Below are 20100 nucleotides of genomic sequence, written 5' to 3'. Positions count from 1 at the left end.
TAGTCATTTCATGGCAAAATTACCCACAGTTTTGGATGCTGAAATACCCTTAAACTGTACTAAATGCAGAGTAACCGCAACATTTCAAGATCAAACAAGGTTAAAATCCACCCAGGGCGTTTTTGGCTTTTGGGCTAATTTTAGTGGCTGTTATGTGTCACACTGTGTTGTGGAAGTAAGACATCAGTGGTAAATGCCAAGCTTTGCTCTCAGTCCTTCAGACTTAAAGAGCAAAAAGCTTCTATTTGTTTTGCAACGGATATGTTCCACAGCTGGCACCTTTGTGAAATTCATGTTGGTTAAAAGGAAATATTACAACTTATTTGCACTTTTTGGGATTTAAATGGCTTTGAGCATTTCTTATGTCCCATAAGTTGCTGCAGCAATTTTTGGGTTGATACTATTTGTTACATATTTTTGATACAAGTTAATGGTTCAGAAAAAGAAAAAAAATCTGTCAACATTATTGATTACATTTTAACAATGTTCTGCCAACATACAGAAACAACCCCATATCACATATTTAATTAACATGTTTCTTCTCTAAACCAGAGAAAAGAGCACAGAGACACACAACAACAGAAATCACTCACGTGAAATGACTAAAACCGGTCTAAATTTAGCCAAAATGATTTCGCTTTAAAGAAGTATCACATTTCTCATAGTAAGAAGCTGACAGCTGAAAATATTTTCAGGGTCCTTAAAAGAGAAGGAAATGTATTTGTAGGTGTTATGCTGCTTTTGTGCTTCGCTGGACACAGCCCTGCAGTATAGCACTGCTGCTTGATGAAAGGCCTTTGTGACAAGCAGACTTATCAGTAAAAACAAACATCCTCTATTCTCTTTTTTGCAGACTTCATCTCTTACATGTCCAAACAAAAAGGACATGAACTGACACATCCACCCCGTCTTGAATGAAATGAGTTTGACAAGGCCAATGCACCGAGGCTTCTTTTCCAAATATTGCTACAGTACGCTCAATCCCGTGTGTTTCAATGGCGTCCACAGACCACAGCACAGGTGCGGCTGTCAGCCTGCAGACAAATCGTGCGAATTATTAGACGGGACAGCGCGTCAAAGCTCGATCAAAGCCGCTCTGATCCGAGCGCGGTGCCGTCCACTCGGAACGGAAACAATGACAGACCGTGCGTGTGACTGCAGTGGTGGTACAGCCTCACGATTGGGATGTTGTATCCGTAGATACTGTACACACGCATGAGTAAAAACCTGATGACACATACAGAAGAGAAACATGTTGATCCACTGACACACAGTTGTTGGGAGGTGATTTATGCTGCTGGCTGAGGAGGCAGCCAGGGAGACATGCACTCCTCCAGATGGTGACAGCTCACCACCGCCACTGGAGCCTTCACTCCAGCTGCTCCCCTCTGAGTCATAGCACACCGGCTCTGCCTGTGTATGTAAGATGTGGTGGGTGTGAGCATCTTTTGGTGCATGTATGAGGCTGTTGCTTTGTGTCCCAGTATAGGCTCATACTTGCAGTGTGCATGCGTCTACACAACTCCAATTTGCGTCTGTATGTGTTTTTGTGTATTTGTGTGTTTGTTGTGCTGCGGCATCAGCTGTACCAATTCAATCGCCTATTTCAAGGAATGAAATAAACCAAACAGTCTTGATCATGAAAGTGAAAAAAAGGCCAGCTGTTGGCGACATATCTCAGGCCACGTCAGGTGTCCGCTGTCAAACCGCCAGCACACAACAACTCTCCCTCCTCCCTCCCGCCCTCGCTCATTCACTCGCTTGCTTTTACTTCCTTCAGCACCGATCCTCACACTGCAGCAAAACCATAGACGGGGCTCGTTCAGATGGCGCTGCCTGCCACCCACTCGTGCCATGCTGACATTCGAGAGGAACTCAGAGCATTGAAACGAAGAGGAAGGGGAGGCTGTAGAGGAGGAGGAGGATATTAAAGTTGAGGAATGGGGTAGAGGGAGACGCAGGAAGCAACATTTTTTTTTGGAGGAGGGATGCCAGCTAGAGTAGTCGCAATTTAGTCAAAGACAGGAAAGAGAGAGAAGCCATCACTAAATTAGAGAGGAAAGGCAAACAGAGTGGGTGTGAAGTCTCCACTGGAAATCATAATTTGTCTTTCTCCTTCCTCTCCTCCCCTCCGCCTGGTTTCTTCCTTCCTGCCTTGCTGATCGCATGTACCTTGCAGACAGGCTCTCAGGAAAAGCCCTTATAAAGAGGCCCAGACCTCAGCATTAGAGCGGGGGGAACCCGTGCGGCTGACTCATCCAGAAGCAGCAGAGGAAGAAGGCAAAGAAGACGCTCTTTCTGCCTCGTATCCCTTCAGATTAACAAGGTAGCTAACCTGCAGCAGTCACTCAGCAGTATGACTCAACCGCCTAATAAAAAAGAAAAATCAACTCTCAACTCAGGGCACTAAGAGTGTATGTTCTGTTCTGTGAGAATGTGTGGGTTTGTGTCTCTGCTGTTTATCTGTCCAGCATTGATTGATCTGGGAGCAGACAACTAAGTAGTTACACACCAACTCCCAACATCATTAGCAGCAGCAGGGGATAATGACCCGCTGAACGGGTTTCATGTGCCGCTGATGGCACCCGGCAAACGGGAGTGTGTAATCACAACAACCATCCCGGGAGGTTTTTAGGTTGAGCGGGAGAGGTGATGGAGGCTAGCCGAGCTCCAAATGAAAAGACAAAAATATACACAGCTCTGTTGCTCTTCCGAAACCCCAAAAAAAGTCAACACAGAGAACTGATTGTGTCCAACATCAACACCAGAGCAAGTTGTAGTTTAGGCTGAAAATAGCTCTGCATTAACAATCTAACTGGGTTTTGCTACAGATACCAAAAGGGAAAAAGATCGGAAATTCAGCCGTTTCAGACCAGAAGATTGTTTCACAGTTTTAAGAACATCGTTCTAAGCGCTACCATTTTTTAGGAACGATCATTATTCTTTAGCTCATATTTCAGAGTAGATACTCTTCCCAGCAAGAGAGGAACCATGAGTGATGTAAGAGTAGGGTGATGGGTCAGATACTTGAGGCAATGCAGCACCAAAAACACAAAACACAACAACTTGTAACGAAAAAAATTGAAGAAAACTCAATATAAATACAAACAGCTAGCGGGGCTCTGTGCAAAGCTAAATCTGTCTCCCAGCACCTCTAAAGCTCACTTATTAATACATCGATTTTGAGTAAAGATGAAATATGTTTGTAAAAGGAAAAAAGTGAAATTATTACTTCTATATATATATATTGTTTTTTTAAATACATAGATACATTCTTAAAGAGTAAATATAAAGATACTGAGCACCCTATAACTATGTCGTAGTGAAGTATTTTAATTCTAAATTGAAAAGTTTCAGTGAACATAATATGAAACTCTAAACCTTGAGTTTGTTTCCAAACATAGATACATACAAAATAATGTAAGATGCTGTCACAAAACATTGTCTCTCAAAAGTGCTTGTCATAAATAATTCAAGTCAAAATAAATACAAGTTTGGAATAGAGTAGAGGCAAGAAAACCCCCAAAGCTATAATAACACACACACACACACACACACACACACACACACACACACACACACACACACACACACACACACACACACACACACACACACACAGCACAGCACATGTAAGCACATGTAAGCACATGCTGTTCTACAAAAACAGCGTCTGCCTCTCGACAAGAAAATCATGTTACAGTGCCAGTGAATCCTACTGAGAGCTGTCCTAGCAAAGCCACTGAGACCTGGTCTTCTTCCGATCCAGAATACACACACACGCTCTAAAACTTCATCTGAAACCTCTTACTCACTTTGAAATTCAAGTTTCCTCAAGATTACTGTGTGTTCCAAATCAGTGAGTCTCAATTGCTTCAGCATTTACATTTTTCTCGTAAAGTAAATGGTAAAGAAAATCCCACGTCTGTCCACTCTGTTTCCTTCAATCCCGTAATTTTTTTTGGCTTCCCAATTTTTGGTTGAACAGTAATATATATATAATACAAGATGTTACTAAAATGTTGTGGCATACACACAAATAAGGCCAGCGTTTGCCATCTTTTCAACCTCAACAAAAAGGAGATGGGACGAAGAAGCACAAGAAGCTTTTCAAAAAGGTTCAGCTCATTAAAAATAGAACAGACACAAACACACATATGTGTGTACACACACATGCACGCACACACACAAGAGACACCGCCCACGATCACAACATATTGTTTACGAGTGGCGCGTAAATGGACAGGTAGTGATTAGACACAAACAAAGGAACCACCTCTGCAAATCTGCTAGCCTGCAGTGTACTGCGTTTTCATGTATGTTCGTCTATGTGTGTGTGTGTGTGTGTGTGTGTGTGTGTGTGTGTGTGTGTGCGTGTGTACATAAGCATTTGCCTCTCATACATCACAACTGTACAGCGGGAGGCTCAGATGTACTTTAAGGTCCATCTATGACTCTTAAGAGGCGGCCTAAAACGTTCAGCTCAGGGATGCATGATCGGAGTCTATGCTGAGAGAATATAGAAAGCAATAAAGTGCAAACAGCTTTCCAGCATCGCAACATTAAGTGAGTGGCATATGGTATGAAATCTGTGACCTCCAGTTTGGGATCATCATAGGCAAACAAGCAACGAAAAAGAAAACATTTGTTAATGTGTTTAATTTCCATTTAACCCTCCCCTATTTGGCATACTCCTCATGCTGAAATGCCACTGTGATTGTACATTGAAAAGTCAATGTTTGGTTACAATAAAGACTTAAAGCAATAGTTAGACTTTTTGGGAAATAACTTTATTTGCAGAGACTGAGATGAGAAGATTGTTACAATGCTCTCATGTTTGTCTGGTAAGATAAGGCTACAGCAGCAGCTTGTTAGCTTAGCACAAAGACTGGAAGCAGATCGCCTGTCTCTGTCGAGGTCGTGAAATCCCCCTTTCATTGTGTTCATTTAGCCTGTATAAAAACTGAGGCGTAAAAACAACGAGGGATTTTACGGAGTTGTTGTGATAGCTATCTGTTTTATATTTGCAGACACAGCAACTTTTAATTTCTCCCTCTGCAAGAAAGCATATTTCTGTAAATGATAAACTATTCCTGTAATCAAGTGTAAGTTCCTTTATAAACCTACTTTTATTTTATATTTAATTATTCTAAGTAAATTTGATGAAACATTTTTGCCAAAATTAAACAAACAAGATAGAATGTGTTAATTGGTGAGCTTTAGAGATGCTGATAGACTGATTTCGCAATCTTGAATTCATAAGCAGCAAAACAAAATACGCTCAATGAGTTTTTGACTCGTCTCCACTTGTGCCTCTCTTACATTAAATGTTTAAGCTGAGTGCATTTAGCATCATTGTCGGCTGCTCAGCAAAAGTCTCACTTTGAATTTCATTAAATTAGTGTCATGTTCTCTTAAGTCAGGAAGGGGTGGATTTAACACATACTGTAGATTACTATGTAAATATACAATTCAAATCCAAGACTTGGAGCTATGGCAGCTGGTAGTGAAGCCATTAACATGGTCGACTGCTTCATTGGCTCGAGGAATAAATCTGACCGTACGATCCAACTGCTGGTGCTGAAGAGGGCAAAGGGGAGGAAGAATAATGGGGTTGAGATGATAAGATACACTTAATAACCCCAGATGAGCTGTCAGTGCTCCACCACAGAGGGAGAGAGAGAGACCGAGACTCAGAGTGAGAGAAAGAGAGAGAGAGAGAGAAAGAGAGAGAGAGAGAGAGAGAGAGAGAGAGAGAGAGAGAGACGGACAGTTCAGACCACAGAGGAGAGCATTAGTCTGTTAGACCAACAATGTCCACTTAAGCACATCAAAAGTAACTTCTCTTCAGACCAGCCTCTCTCCCACACCACTCACACTATTAATGTCTGCTATTGCTCATCACTTATCTATAATAAAAGTTATTCAATAGATGCCTCATTCATCTGGGTCGATATCGTTGCCAAAGTGTTTAATATTCGTAGGACCAATATTAATTAACAATCGGTTTACGTAGTTTAGCATGAGCAATCACTATCGGAACTGGTAGAAAAGACTGGCAGCCAGATAGCTTAGCTTAGCATAATGACTGAAAACAGTGGGTAGGTAACTGGCTGTAGCTTCATGATCAATGGACAAATGTGAGAGTGGTGACTCTCAGCCAGTAGAGGCACTATTCCAAAAATGACAAAGAAGTTATTCCAAAGGGAAAACTTGAATAGGTGCATGGAAAGACAACACATGCAGATGCAGGAGGGGTCACTGAATGGTTAAATGAAAACAATGTGAATCATGTGCTTTGGCTTCCCTCACCAAATCAACAAAGATGATCTAAAGCTTCAGAGTAGCGACTGAATTGATCCAGAGGCGAGGATGTCAAATTCAGTGAATGATTTTTTTTCCCATCCAAATCTTATCCGAGTGACTGTAGCGATATTCAATAAGTTGAACTTTTTTAAATATTTACTAGCAAAGTCTAAATAACCATTTGAAATTGATATTCAATAAACACTTCTATTTGCCCTTCTTCTCTGTATAACATTTTAAATGAAACACTGACTTTATTATTCTAAATGCACATCTATGATACCTGAATCGTTTAATTCAGGTTCTTAAATCCCTAATACTATGTCAAACTTTTTTTCTCCTGTCACCGAAGGATGTTATTTCATCATCACTCTTTCCGTAAGCTGCATTACATTTTGGGCAGTCAATCATCTTGGGAGAGGAGCTGTCCTTTTTCTGTTCCCCCACCCCAAGTGGTGTCACTCTCATTTCTAAAATAAAACACTTCAGCAGAAGATTGAACACTTAAAAAAAAACTTAAAATCAGTTTATCCAACCAAAGCCTCTTCTGCTCCGGAGCTCCCTGCTGTGCTGTATCTCTGTGTACAATGTGCATCTCTATCTCCACCACAGGGCCCTGACGAAGGAGCCCGGCCAAGGGAGAGAGAGAGAGAGAGAGAGAGAGAGAGAGAGAGAGAGAGAGAGAGAGAGAGATTTCAGGACATTTCATCACTTAGAGAGGAAGGCGTCTTGGAGATAAGATGTATGGGTGGAGGTGGAGGTGGGGGTGGGTAGGATGTCAGACTCTCAGGTAGATCGAGCAACCTGTTAAAACTCATCACAGTGTCTTCTGAGGCCACAGGTGACCTTGTTTCCTAATCAGCAGAGAGCGAGGAGAAAAGACACAGGAACACCTCCTCTTATCTCAGCAGAGCTGCTTTAATTCAATTAAAGCGGTGACACAGTGGTGAGGACAATTGATGCCCGATATTGGAGAAACACCCTGTCAGATTAATTACCCTCTCATCGGCTGGTTAAACGGCTTTCAAACTATAATCTGCCTGAAATCGTAATAATACCATCGGCAATCAAACACAACTGGATCTATTTCCGTCCGTGCCGGATTAATAATGGTTCATTAGTAATAGTATCAATTACAACGTGTCTACTGTAGGACAGTGAGGGGAAAAGGAGAGGAGAGAGGAGAGAGATCAAAAAGGAGCAGATCTTTTTTTCTGCACGTCGTCATGTTTGCTTTGCTGCCTTGATTCCCGTGTAATGCAACTTTAATCAGAAAATTGGGTGAGCACTTGTCATTTTGTAATGAGCTCATTAAAATCTGTTTGTGCAGGAATGTGAAGGCATTAGTTCAGTTATTACCTGGGCTTCGGTGAACATTTGAGACTGTCAGGTTTATTTAAAAACATAAAGAACATTGATTCAAGCTACATTCGCTCAGTTGTTCATAGTGGCAAAGCAGCGCTGCCATGCAGAGTAATTAATCAATGGCTATAGGTGCATTCCGACAGGTGACTGACTGAAATCATGCAGAAGCAGATTTGAGACAGTCGAGGATGGACATTTTTACTACCATAACACATTCAAGACTAACACTCTTGATTAATTCCCTTAGAGAAAAGCTTTTACAGTAACGCCACATACGCTGCAGTGAATTTTTAAGCCAAGAGATTTCCTGCATACAACCACAAGCCTTGTTCTGCAACAACAACACCCGGTTATCTTTGACAAACTATCAGAAAAGCAGATAATACCACAACAGCACTGCATCAATACACAGAGAGCACGAACTGACACTGTGAGTGCAGCCACATCACATACGGATGAGCACATATACACACACACACACACACACACACACACACACACATATTCCAACACACTCACACAGACACAACCGAGCCAGCATTGTAATCCAAATCAAAGATGCAAACAGTGAAGCAGTACCTTCCGCTCACGCAGAGCTTCATCCTGGAGACCGAGAGATAGAAATCCTGCTGCCTGAGCCTCGCTGGGGAAATGGAGAAAAACCCCCTCTAAATGCTATCTGGATTGGTTTACCCAGCTCGCCCTTAAAGCTCAGAGAAACCCCACCACATGCACACCAGCCCCACACCACCACCACCACCGCCACCACCAGTCCAACAGCAGCAGCAGCATCTAAGACAGGGAGGGAAGACAGAGGGAGTGAGGGAGAGAGACTGTGTGAGAGTGGAAAGACAGAGAGGAAGAGTGGGAGGGAAGGAGCTTAAAGGAAGACGACAGGGAGAGCGCGGGGGCGTGATGGTGTAGCGCTGAAAGATATGTGCAGAAAGAGAAAGAGAGAGATGGAGAAGGAGAAGCTTACCTGATAGTGTCTATGTTGTTCATCTCTTCATCAGGCACCTAGAGGAAATGACAGCATGTTAGTGGAGGGGACCCATTATTAAACTGGCCATGGAGCTGCCAAGTAGAGCATCGCTGCAGCGCAAACAGAAACAAATCATACATATTCAGCAGGCACGCTCTCTGTTTCCCCCTCTGTTTTTGTTTATTTCTCTCTCTCTCTGTCTTTCCTGCTCCCTCATTCGCTCCTCTCATCTCTGCTCGTGAGGAAACCCTCATCAGGCTGTCTACATCTGCACTTACTTGAGGTGAGAAAAGAACAATCATATCATAGCAAGAGTGTGAGAAAGAGAGGGGAAGCGAGGAAGGGAGGAAGGAGGGGAGGGAGGGAGGAAGGAGGGAGAGTGGAAACCTCCATTGCAGCCAGACTGCAGATACATGGCAAGCCCCCCCACGAGGGATACTGGCAGCAACTCAATATCCTCGTCTAGGTGCTGGATCGGAGAAAGACAAGAGCAGAGACAGGAAGAGAGAGATGGAGAACGGAGGGAGAAGGTGAGGGGAACAGGTGGTCCAATCTGTTGAATCTTACATCTCAAGTCCCATGGCTGTTAGGGAGAATACATTTTGTACAAGTCTGCTGCTGGCTTTCTGAAGGCGATGAATTATGCATCAATCCCAAAGTATTCTCATCTTCATTCAGATTTAGGGCGCGGGCCCGATCGAGTGTTATCGTGGTTCACCATTTTGGCAAGGCTGGAAAGTAGGTTTCCCTCAGTTAGGGGAGGGAGTCATGCATGTAGTAGCGTCGTTAATGAAGGGAGCGACCCTTGGAAGGACATTGTTTGATCTCCAGGGTTAGTGGGAAAAATAACCGAGTCAGAATACCAACGGAAACGTGCTTTTGAGCCGGGGTGAGAGGGGGCCTGGGGAGATAGAGTTTGCATCTTCGGCGAGAGCACAGCTGAAGGTCGTGTGCCTGTGAAGAATGTTTCGTTACTGCGCTCGCACTTGTACAACGACTCGTGTGAGGAGATGAAACTTTGCAGCGACACACAGACACACACACACACACACACACACACACACATACACACACAAACAGACACACTACACCGAGATGAACACCAACAGGCTCACATGCCTGCCTCTCTCAGCCCCCACGCCACCCACCTTTTTTTCAAGCAGTTGCTAAGGTGACGGCAAAGGCTGAATTTTAATCAGACAATAAATTAAGGCAATGTGATCTTCTCCTTTATTATTAAATGGCAGCGGTGCTATACTTTTGAAGATCTGTCAAGTATGTTTTGGGTTCAGGGAGAAATACTTACAGACTGCAAATTAAAACTCTTCAATGAGAGATGGTTCAGGGGTTGCAAAACATAGTGACGTTTGAGCTCAATAATGGAATTGTATGCTTTTTTCGTCACTGAAATAACACATTTTCAAAAATGAGGATAGCCGGATTGTTTATCGTCTACCAGTGAAATGAATGTCATGCTGAGACTAGAAATACACTCACTTGTGATGCAGTAATTGCTAATTGAGCTTCCGGCTCGTCTTCCAGTGACACACACTGCTGCTGTAAATATGGGGAATTCACCAGTTGCTATTCCTGAAGACAAACAGTTGTTGAAACAGGCTCTTTGCGTCCACCGCTGTTTTAGCAAGGTTACGTCTCAAGTTTAGAAAATGATGGATGTCACACAATAAATGCCGGTGAGTGGGCTGAGTCAGTACATGACTGCTTTGTTCGGTTTGGATTATGTGGAGGAGCTGCTGATGGGTAGAATGCTGATGAGCAGGTACCCATAAAAGCCTGTTCAGTGGTCAGCATGCAGCGCCGCTCCTGTGCACACGCACATCATCATCATCATCCATCGTCATCGCCGTCTTAACTAACTGGATCAGCTGAGAGGTAGCATGTCTGTGTGGATCAGCGGAATAACCAACACACAGAGTTTAAATGAGTTGTTTTGTCATGAAGACAAAATAATTAGAAGTCTGGTAAGTGCTTTATGATCAGTGCGCAAAATACGACTTGATTTTTACTCAATCTTTAAAAAAGTATTTGTCACTTGCGATTGTCACTTAAAATGTATTTTAAATAAATAGGCTACTTTGTCCAGCAGTATTCATTTTTCAAATGTAATACATTTATTCATAAATATTATTAGTGAGCGCAAGAAATGATTTTCTCCCATAAATGATTTTCTCCCATAAATGACACCCACAAAGAGTCTTCCTTTCGTACAAATTGTGGAAACCTGGTTTAAAGCAGAACTTTGTCTCTTCTTCTTGGATGCCAGGGCAACAAGAATAAAGCCGAGCCACGGTCTGTGTGTTGGGTTAAAGAGAGAGAGAGAGAGAGAGAGAGAGAGAGAGAGAGAGAGAGAGAGAGAGAGAGAGAGAGAGAGAGAGAGAGAGAAAGAGAGATAGAGAGAGAGAGAGAGTAATGAATTCAATTAAATCTTGTTTATTGGGTTTAGTGTCTGTTAATCCTCAGACCCCGCTTGCCACCAGGAAGTACTTCTCATGATTTTTGTTTTTCATCTCTTGCTAAAGTAAGTCGAGACTAAAGCTGCAGAAAACTTGTAAACACAACACAGACATATTATCACTATATGATGAAGCAAACACGTGCGCATTTACACAGATCCGGAGCAACAATAGCATTCATTTGGAGTGGTTTGTCCAGCCACCTGACAAATACAAGTCCAATATTCACTCAATAGCTCTGTTTTAGTGAACATGCTTCACGAGTGTTTTCACTAACAGCCAGTGAGAACAAAAAAGGTAAACTAAATTAGTAAATCTTTTTTTTCTTCTCTTTCCATGTGTATATGTACACGAGAATGTGTACATGTGTATATACATATGTGTATGTATATGTGTACTGAAGGGAAGAATTGTCCTCTCCAGGAAATTCCTCGGGTGTTTAAGAATTGACAGTACAGGTTATATTACAATCAAGGTTATTTATTTAAGCCATTATTACACATACATGGAATGCATACCTACTACAAGGCCTTGGACTCAGCTCCCCTGATGGTCTGCTCTACACACAGTCAGCACACCCCCAGAATGAGAGTGGGCCCCGTTCTCTAAGAGCAATGGATATTTATCCCCTTACTGTGAGACTTCCTCTTTCTGACTTCCATAATTGTCACAGTCTAAGTAGCGAAATGGGAGCGGTCCGTCTGTATATCAGACATCTAAAGGTCACAAGGGTGAGTTATACTGTCTGCCACTATTCCCGAGAGCATAAAGCGGAACTTCTTCCATATGACAGGAACCAGATATAGGTCCCTGTGCAAGACCGTTAACGGCCAAAAGCAAGCTTTATATGTTAAAACGCGGTAGCATGTGCATATAAGGCCTCAGCGGCCTCTATTTGACCTGTTCAGCCAGGGTCAAGAGAGAGAGTGTCTACGGAACCAAAACCGCAGAGTGGGAACTCAGCCAGTTGCGTTTTCTCAGCTCCGAGACACATTCTTTAGTATAGCGGGACATTAAACTTTAGTCAAAGTAAGGCAGTACAACATATAAATCATTAGATTCTCTTCAGTACGCAAGTATGTGGGGTAAGGGCTGTAATGTGTAAATGTGTTGACAGTATTTGTTTTGTGCATTTGTATGGTTTTTCTTGAGAGACATGAACACAATGATAATAAAGGCTACGTTTCTTTCATATTTTCTTCTATGAACATTTTATGTTATTGTGTGGATTTTCCCTGCTTTTGTGAGAATCTTGATTGAAAAAATCGACTGGATTAGACAAAGAACTAGTAACATTATAACTTGCTCATTTTTTCCATGTACTTCTTTACGCTCTGAATAATAGAGCAGAAAAGCCCAAAAATCAAAAACTCACTCAAATCATCCAAAGACTTGATTTATTTAGGCATCCCTTCAAACTCTGTGAGAAACAATTTCGGCTCCAATCACAACATATGTTCCGAGGTCTGGCTTTGATTAAAGACTGGGATGACTTTCTTCACTCACCATGTTGATGCCCTTGGGCAGAGAGGCAGATCTGTAGGGGTATGTGGGGAAGTCGGGATGAAACTCCGAAAAGGGACTCGTCATCTCGAACCCTTCACAGAACTGCAGAGGAGGTGGAATCACGTGTTTCTCGTCTGTCTCCGGCTGAAGCGGTGTCTCAGCTTCTCCCTCCAGGTCCACTGTGTCAATGTCCGTCTCCAGGTAGGTGTTGTCTTCCGGGTCAAGGGTTGTCTTCAGCTCGAGTAAAGAGCCCTGCTGTTGGGCCATTGAGCAGGGTAGCCTGGGACCCCACTGTGTCGCCGCTTGAATCTCGTCTTCGGGCTGAGGTGGACTTGTGGTGGTGACTAGTTTCCCAAATGCCTGCAGGCTGTTTGCATCAAGCACGTTGGATGTCACCTCATCCAGGAACTGGGAAAACTTCACTTTGGCTTCGATCTTTTCCTCCAGCAGACACTGTAGCTTTACACTTTTAGCGCTGCCGTGGGTCTGTGACGAGCCCCTCCCCTGACACGGCCCACCCCTCTCTGGCGATGCACGGCGTTGGTTGTGGTCGCTGCCTGTGTCCTGCGCTGCCTGTAGATGAGCTCTGCGACGAGGCCCTCTGAAAGGACATCCTGCACGCTTCCCCCACTTTCTCTCCTCTCTCAGTCGAGTTTGAAACGCTTTCTGGCTTTGCCTCTTGATGGAGCTGTGCAGGAGGCAGGTCACCCCTGAGCTCCAGCTGTACAGGCTGCCAGTGCCCTCGCTGCTGCATCCTGGGCTGCTGCATCCTGGGCTGCTGCTGGGGGCGCTGGGGCCCGATGGCTGGCTGGGAGAGGACTGGTTATATGAGGGGCCTATCTCCTCCTCCAGCCAGACCTGATCGGCGAGAGCTCCGTAGGGGGTCCAAGATTTTAGAGACAGCTGGCCCGGCTTTGCTCTTTCTTTCTGGGGCAGGATGCAGGCTGTGCTGCTTGTCCCGTCCATCGGCTTGAGTCCGGTCTGCATGGATGTGTCCTTTCTCTAATTGTTGCAACTGGCAGATGATCCATGGTCCAGTGGGCAGACCCAAATTTAAAGAGTTCTACCCCAATCTCATGATTGTGCAAGCCTGACCTAGAAGAGATCCAATACATTTCACTCTAGGCTGAACAGATGGCCTCCTTTAGTGCCAGAATCACCCCCTGCTATGTCAGGCAAGGACATCCTTGACTTAAAATTTAATGTTGACAATTATGGAGACACCCTACTTTTTTATATATTTACCCACATCCAACATATTATCCTCTTGTCTTTGTTCTGAGGCCAAAGTCAAAGACAGATAATTTCACAGCTTCTCTGTAGTTACTCTGCAGAAACTTCAGGTTTTGGATTTAATGAGAGGAAGTTTCAGCACAATCGCAGTGTCTTTGCTAGTTGAGCAGAGTTTACTCAGAGGGTGCTGTTCTTAATTAGACCGTCTATTGATAGCAGCGCAGCAAAGCTTTTACTGCTTTTTCCAGGTCGGAGAAGAGCATTGATCCAACAGAGCACATGGCAGCTGACACACAGACTAATGGACAGGCCTGTTGAGTAATGGATCACGATAATCTTATCAATATCTTTCATTAACAGAACTGTGGTGATCATGCAAGCCCTAAAAGATATAGTGTGTGTCTGAACTGGAAAGAGACTTTCTACTGTAAAATAATGGCTAGCTCTGGCACCCTGTCAGTCCTTATGCTAAGCTAATGGTCATGCTCGATACTTAATGCAAAAAAAGCATCTACATTTTTCACAAAGTGTCAAAATATTCCTTAAATAAGATATTAAATAAGTTGTTTTTTTAATATTTATACAAGTTCTTATTGATTCCATAATCAAAAATCACTTTATGTTTCAAACGAAGAGTTTTTCTCAGAACTATATTTAGTGAATGAAAGATACTGATGAGATCACCTTAACCCATTACTCAATTAGACTCAACAATCTAACTCTCAATGAGAAATTGAATAAGCGTATGTCCCAAAATTGCAAACTATTCTTATAATGACATACTTACATGGAATGTGCTTTTCTACAGAATGATAATTCTATTTTGATTCCTTTTCCTACTATACACATATAGTGGAGTAAATACATGTATGCATTAACACAGTCATGCACACACTTGTTTTAATCAGGGACTACAACATCTGTAGTTTGCTAGCTTAATCTCATTGGCCTATAGCTGCTGTAAAATACACAGCTTCATGTTTTGTTATGCGTCTTTTTTTTATCTTTTCCGAATTCTTTATTTAATCATCTTCTGATATGCATGCAATCTGTATGATGAAGACACCCACTGAACATGTATTCATATGGGCATACTGTGGCTCCAATGTTCATCAGTATTCAGGCAGTTACATAACTGCATCCATAACATAGCACCTCTGTTAGTCTGCGGATGCGAGGAGTGAAAGAGATTGGGATTGGCAAGTGAGTGACGGCATTTTGACGGAAATTAAATGCCACATATCAAGCCAGGCAGGGCAGAGACTCCTTCATGTAAGCCGCTAAACCAAGGCACAAGTTAAAAATGAATGCTGATACGAAATGTGAACTGGAAACGAAGGCTCATTAGTCTTCTAGAATATGCAACAGGAGAAACCACCAAGTGCAGCATCCAGCATTTCAACTCACGCTGCATGCAACAACGTACAATAGTATTTCCTGTATTATCCCACTACAAAGATGGATTAACCACAATAACGTGTTATATTCCAAGCCGCTATGATCTAATTTGATGTCTGACCGTAAGATCACAGAGGAGACCTTCAACGTGTCCTACCTACACAGTCTTTGCGTGGATCAGACCCGGATAATATATAGTGTACAGTGTATCTTGTCATGCAGGAGCCAGACTGTTTCGGTCCCCAGGGGTATCATTAGCACCGCATCTGATATGTATTGTTGGAGCCATGACTGGATGGCCTGCTGTGCGCATGCGTTCATCCAGACTTTGGCCCCCACACCCTGCCTGCTGCTACAGCCCAGCCGGCTCACAGGACACCCAAGGGACCACCCTGTCTGGTACCGGGGAGAAGCACCAATCCCTCACGGACATATCTCTATCTCATTTTCTATCCGGTCCATCCTGTTTCCCTCTTTCTTCAGGCCCTCTCTATTGTGCTGCCATTCCTTACCATTTCCAGACTTTCCAGACAGGCTCATGCCTCTTCTATGATGAATGTCTTTAATAATCTCTTTTCAATCTCAGGAGGAGGAGAGGGGTGGGAGCCAATTTAGAACTATCGCCCTGACGGGAGAGACAGTCGGCCCATGGCTGCCGGAAGGTAATGGTGCTGAAATGGATTCTTGCTACAAGCGCAGAGGTGGAGATAATTGGTGAAGCTCGCTCGCTTGCTCGGTGGTTGCACTGTGCTTTCCCTCGCTGGCTAGTTGTGTGCCTGGCTGGCTGGGCTGAGGCTCTGCAGGGGCCACAGCTTCTGCGTTCCTTACGAAGCCTGCAGAGCAGACTAACTGCCACATCTGATCAGCTCTGGCCATGAAGAAGTACGGCCTCGTACGACTCAGCTGTTTCTATGGCAATGTGTTTTGTCTCCGCTCGGCCCGCTCTTCTCATCGGATCAGCTCTTTCACCTGTCCACACAGCCTCGTGCTCAACACTGGCTGGACGGGAGGCCAGTTTGATGCTTCTTACAAGTCAGCAACAACAAAACAAACAGCATTTGAACATATATTAAAGATGGCAATGACATAGAGCAAAGCAATCCCTTCCAGAAAGGGAAGATTCATCTAAAACGCTGGAAGAAAAAGTAATTTTCTATTTCCACTCTGCACCATTTAATGTTTTTACCCTACAAACTGATACAAATGTGCCAGTGAATTAATAGCTTGTATGAGAGGACCAGAACGGCCCGACCTAAAACTCAAAGCAATGTGCGATCAACAGAAACACTGCCTCTCTGCTGCTCGTCTTTCAAAGCGAGACGCAAAGCAGCGTTTGATTTCAGATTGTTGGAAGCATTGCCAGAGAAAGACTTACTAACTGTGTCTCTCGTACCTTAGCCGAGCCTGTCAATGGCTAACAGGTGCACTCACGAAAAGCCGAGATGAGGAAACAGCGTGTCGTCGGATGCAGCATCAGTAATCCATCTCATGCAGAGACACTTGTCAATGCCTCCGGACCTGTGGGGTCGCTTTCAGAGAATCACACTGTGCAATCAAATGAGAACGGACCAAATTGAATAAGGGCCAGCTCATTCTGGAGGTGTAGAGATAAGTTTCCTGGGATCTCTGCAGAACACACAGTAAGCTCTGCAATAAAATCAGGCAGACAGCAATTACAATAGAACATAATGCATACCACGAGGGCAATGAGCATCTGTTTCAAACAGAAAGCCTGTTAGCACAGAGAGAGACAGTTTATTCTTTACAAAGCATCAAGCAACCCCTCTTTGCTTAGACCATGGACTTCTTAATATATCGCTTTAACTCTTGCGGGTTCGGAGTGGATGCACTCTGGATAATATTTCTATAATGATGTTCTAATGGGGAGGGGGACCAGCTGACCTCAATACATGTCATTATCACACCACGGTTTTGTGTCAACGGAGCCCGTCGTATCGCTGTGTGTGTGCACCATCGACTCAGTCGCACAACAAATGGTCACTGTAGCGTCGTGCCGCAGATTCATTTCGTTGTTATCACGTGTGTGTTGACAGACTTCATGGTTGGGCAGATAAGACATCATGAATGGTAGCATCTTTTCTGTGATTTCTGGGAAGTCCAAAAACTGCCAGAAATATAACCCAAAAAAACCAACACGTGGATTGGGTTAATTTCTAGTGTGCAATCAGTGCCAGGTTATTAGGTAGGTAGTTTTTTGAAGGGCTAAGGTCAGCTTGCCATTATGCTCAGAATGACCATGCTGATGTTTGTTTACCACGTTTACCATCTAAGTTAGTTAGAAATCTAACATTTGCTGATTGGAACTAAACATATAAGCACAGCCGAGGTTGATGTGAATGTCATTAGAGTTATTAGGGCGTATTAGGGAGTCATAAACTAAAGTATTGGACAAATAACACATTTTGAGCAAATATTACAATTCATCTTGAGGGAAACATTCATGTGTATTGAGAAATTTGGGAAAGTGGGACATTTAATAGCTATCCATTAAATGTGAACAACACATCCTCTGTTAAGACATTTCACTAAAAACGAAATGTTATGGCGGCGCTAGAGAAAGTCAGCAGATCACAAAAGTCATTAGGCTTCATCCTCGGAGGACCACGAATGTATGTGTAACATGTTATGGTGATCCATCCAATAGTTGTTGAGATAGTTTAGTCTGAATTAAAGTGGTGGACAACTTAACTTAGTCTGTGCTAAAGTAAACAACTGACAAAGCATCAATGTAAAAAGCTACAGTACATTAAATAGATATCAATTATGTAATTATCTTTAATAAATATCCCCAAGATATACTTTAAGCAGGCATCAAGGCACCACCAAGGTGATGTTGGCTCAAATTAATTAATTTAAAAAAACATCTACCTACAAGTTTTTGGCCAACGACCAAAAAAACATATTTATAGCAAATTGCCTGTCAAGAAGACGAATGCAGCAGCAAAGTATGAGAGTATGTTTCCACACTTATTTTCCGGTAACTTTTCTTGTGGTGTCCTCAAACTCTCACACACACACACGCGCACGCATGCACACGCACACACACACACACACACACACACACACACACACACACACACACACACAATGCCAATTATAGTAACTGTGTGATGAGGGTTCTCATAGTGAGGCTCGTGCTACCTTTGCCTCTAATCCTTTGTTATTAATTATATCTTCAACAAGCCTACACAGATCTTGTGGTGTCAGCACCGAGTATCCATGGCAACAGCCGGTTGGTCCCGGCTCTCGGGGATGCATACACGCACATACACACACACACACACACACACACACACACACACACACACACACACACACACACACACACACACACACACACACACACTCTCTCTCTCTGCTGCCTGACAAAACCATGCCTTGCTGCAAAGATGCTCTACTGACGAGATGAATAACTCAACTGTAGTGAAGTATAATACAAATAAAATAGCGTTGAGTTTCCTCACAAGCGTCTCCTCCTCATAGTCTCTCTGCAAGAAACAATATTCACTGCTATTACCATCGTGGCCAAATTGATGACCATGCCTGTTGATAAATCCAAACATTGCACCAAGTGAAATGAAGAAAGAAAGATGATGATTTAAAAAAATCTCTCTGTCCGGTATACCCAGAATGCAGTGGTTGGTTTTAACTCTATACTTCAAGGAAAATTTGAGGTGTTTTATCATTTTATATTTCTAATCCACCACATATATTGTACTTTTGACACCACAGCACATGACTTAGTTACTTTAAACGTATCAAGGGACTCCGAGAGCCTGCTTTTTGTACGAGGTCACAAGCCATGAGATTTGGGAACCACTTGTTTAGTTTTTAACATGAAGTAAGTTTAACACAAGTATTTGAAATGCTCACGATACATCTTTCAATGTAACTTGAACTGTAACTACAAAATGCCACATTGTAAAAAGTGCAATATTCTTTTCTGGCATGTAGTGTAGAAGTACTACAACATAAGTACCCAAGAAAAGTGAGTGAAATACATTGTAACTTAGGTTTGACATTACTGAGCTACATTTAAGACAACGATGCTTGAGCAGATTAGAATTGTATTAATACCCAAAAATATATGAATATTTTATCAAATATGATACATTATGATCAAAACTAATGTTACCAAAGAGTATATTGAAACAAACCAAAACATCAAATGCTAGTCACACAGTATTGGAACAATAATCCAATAATATGAGATATAATACTGAAACACAGTGAGCAACGTTACTTTGATAACTCGAGCACATTTTGCAAATACAACTTTACATTTTCAGTTAAAAGGGGAAACTTGGGGAGTACTACTGTAATTATATGTACAGCCTATATGTGAAAAAAGTTTGTAAAGTTGTTTGTTGCTCGAGGAGCTGCGAGAGACTAAACAGGGGAAAGGTCATGGATGTATAAATATAAAGGCAAAGCAAGAATAAATGAATAAATAAATAAAGAGAAAGGCAGTGGGAGTAACGGGGGCGTTAAATCTATTAATATTTGTTTGGGTGTTAAGTTCAAATATCAATAATCTTTCTCCACAATAGCTGACTCCAGTTCTAAGTACAGGACCTGACAGTGAAATACTTACTTACTTAACTTCCTATAAATACCTTCTGTAATTTACGGTTTCTTTCGTCCAAGAAGGATTAACATCATATTAATTATTATTAATATATCTGGGACTACACAGGATAGTTCATTAACTCCCAATTAGACCTAATGTTAGTACAGAGAGAGCAGAGTGATTTGCATTTTATTCTTGCTGTGCTTTGCAGTAATCTGTTGGTACCTGAAAAAGTGGTCCGAGTG

This window comes from Taurulus bubalis (genome assembly GCF_910589615.1).
Source record: "Taurulus bubalis genome assembly, chromosome: 3".
Taxonomy (NCBI): domain Eukaryota; kingdom Metazoa; phylum Chordata; class Actinopteri; order Perciformes; family Cottidae; genus Taurulus; species Taurulus bubalis.
Note: the sequence above shows the minus strand (reverse complement) of the source record.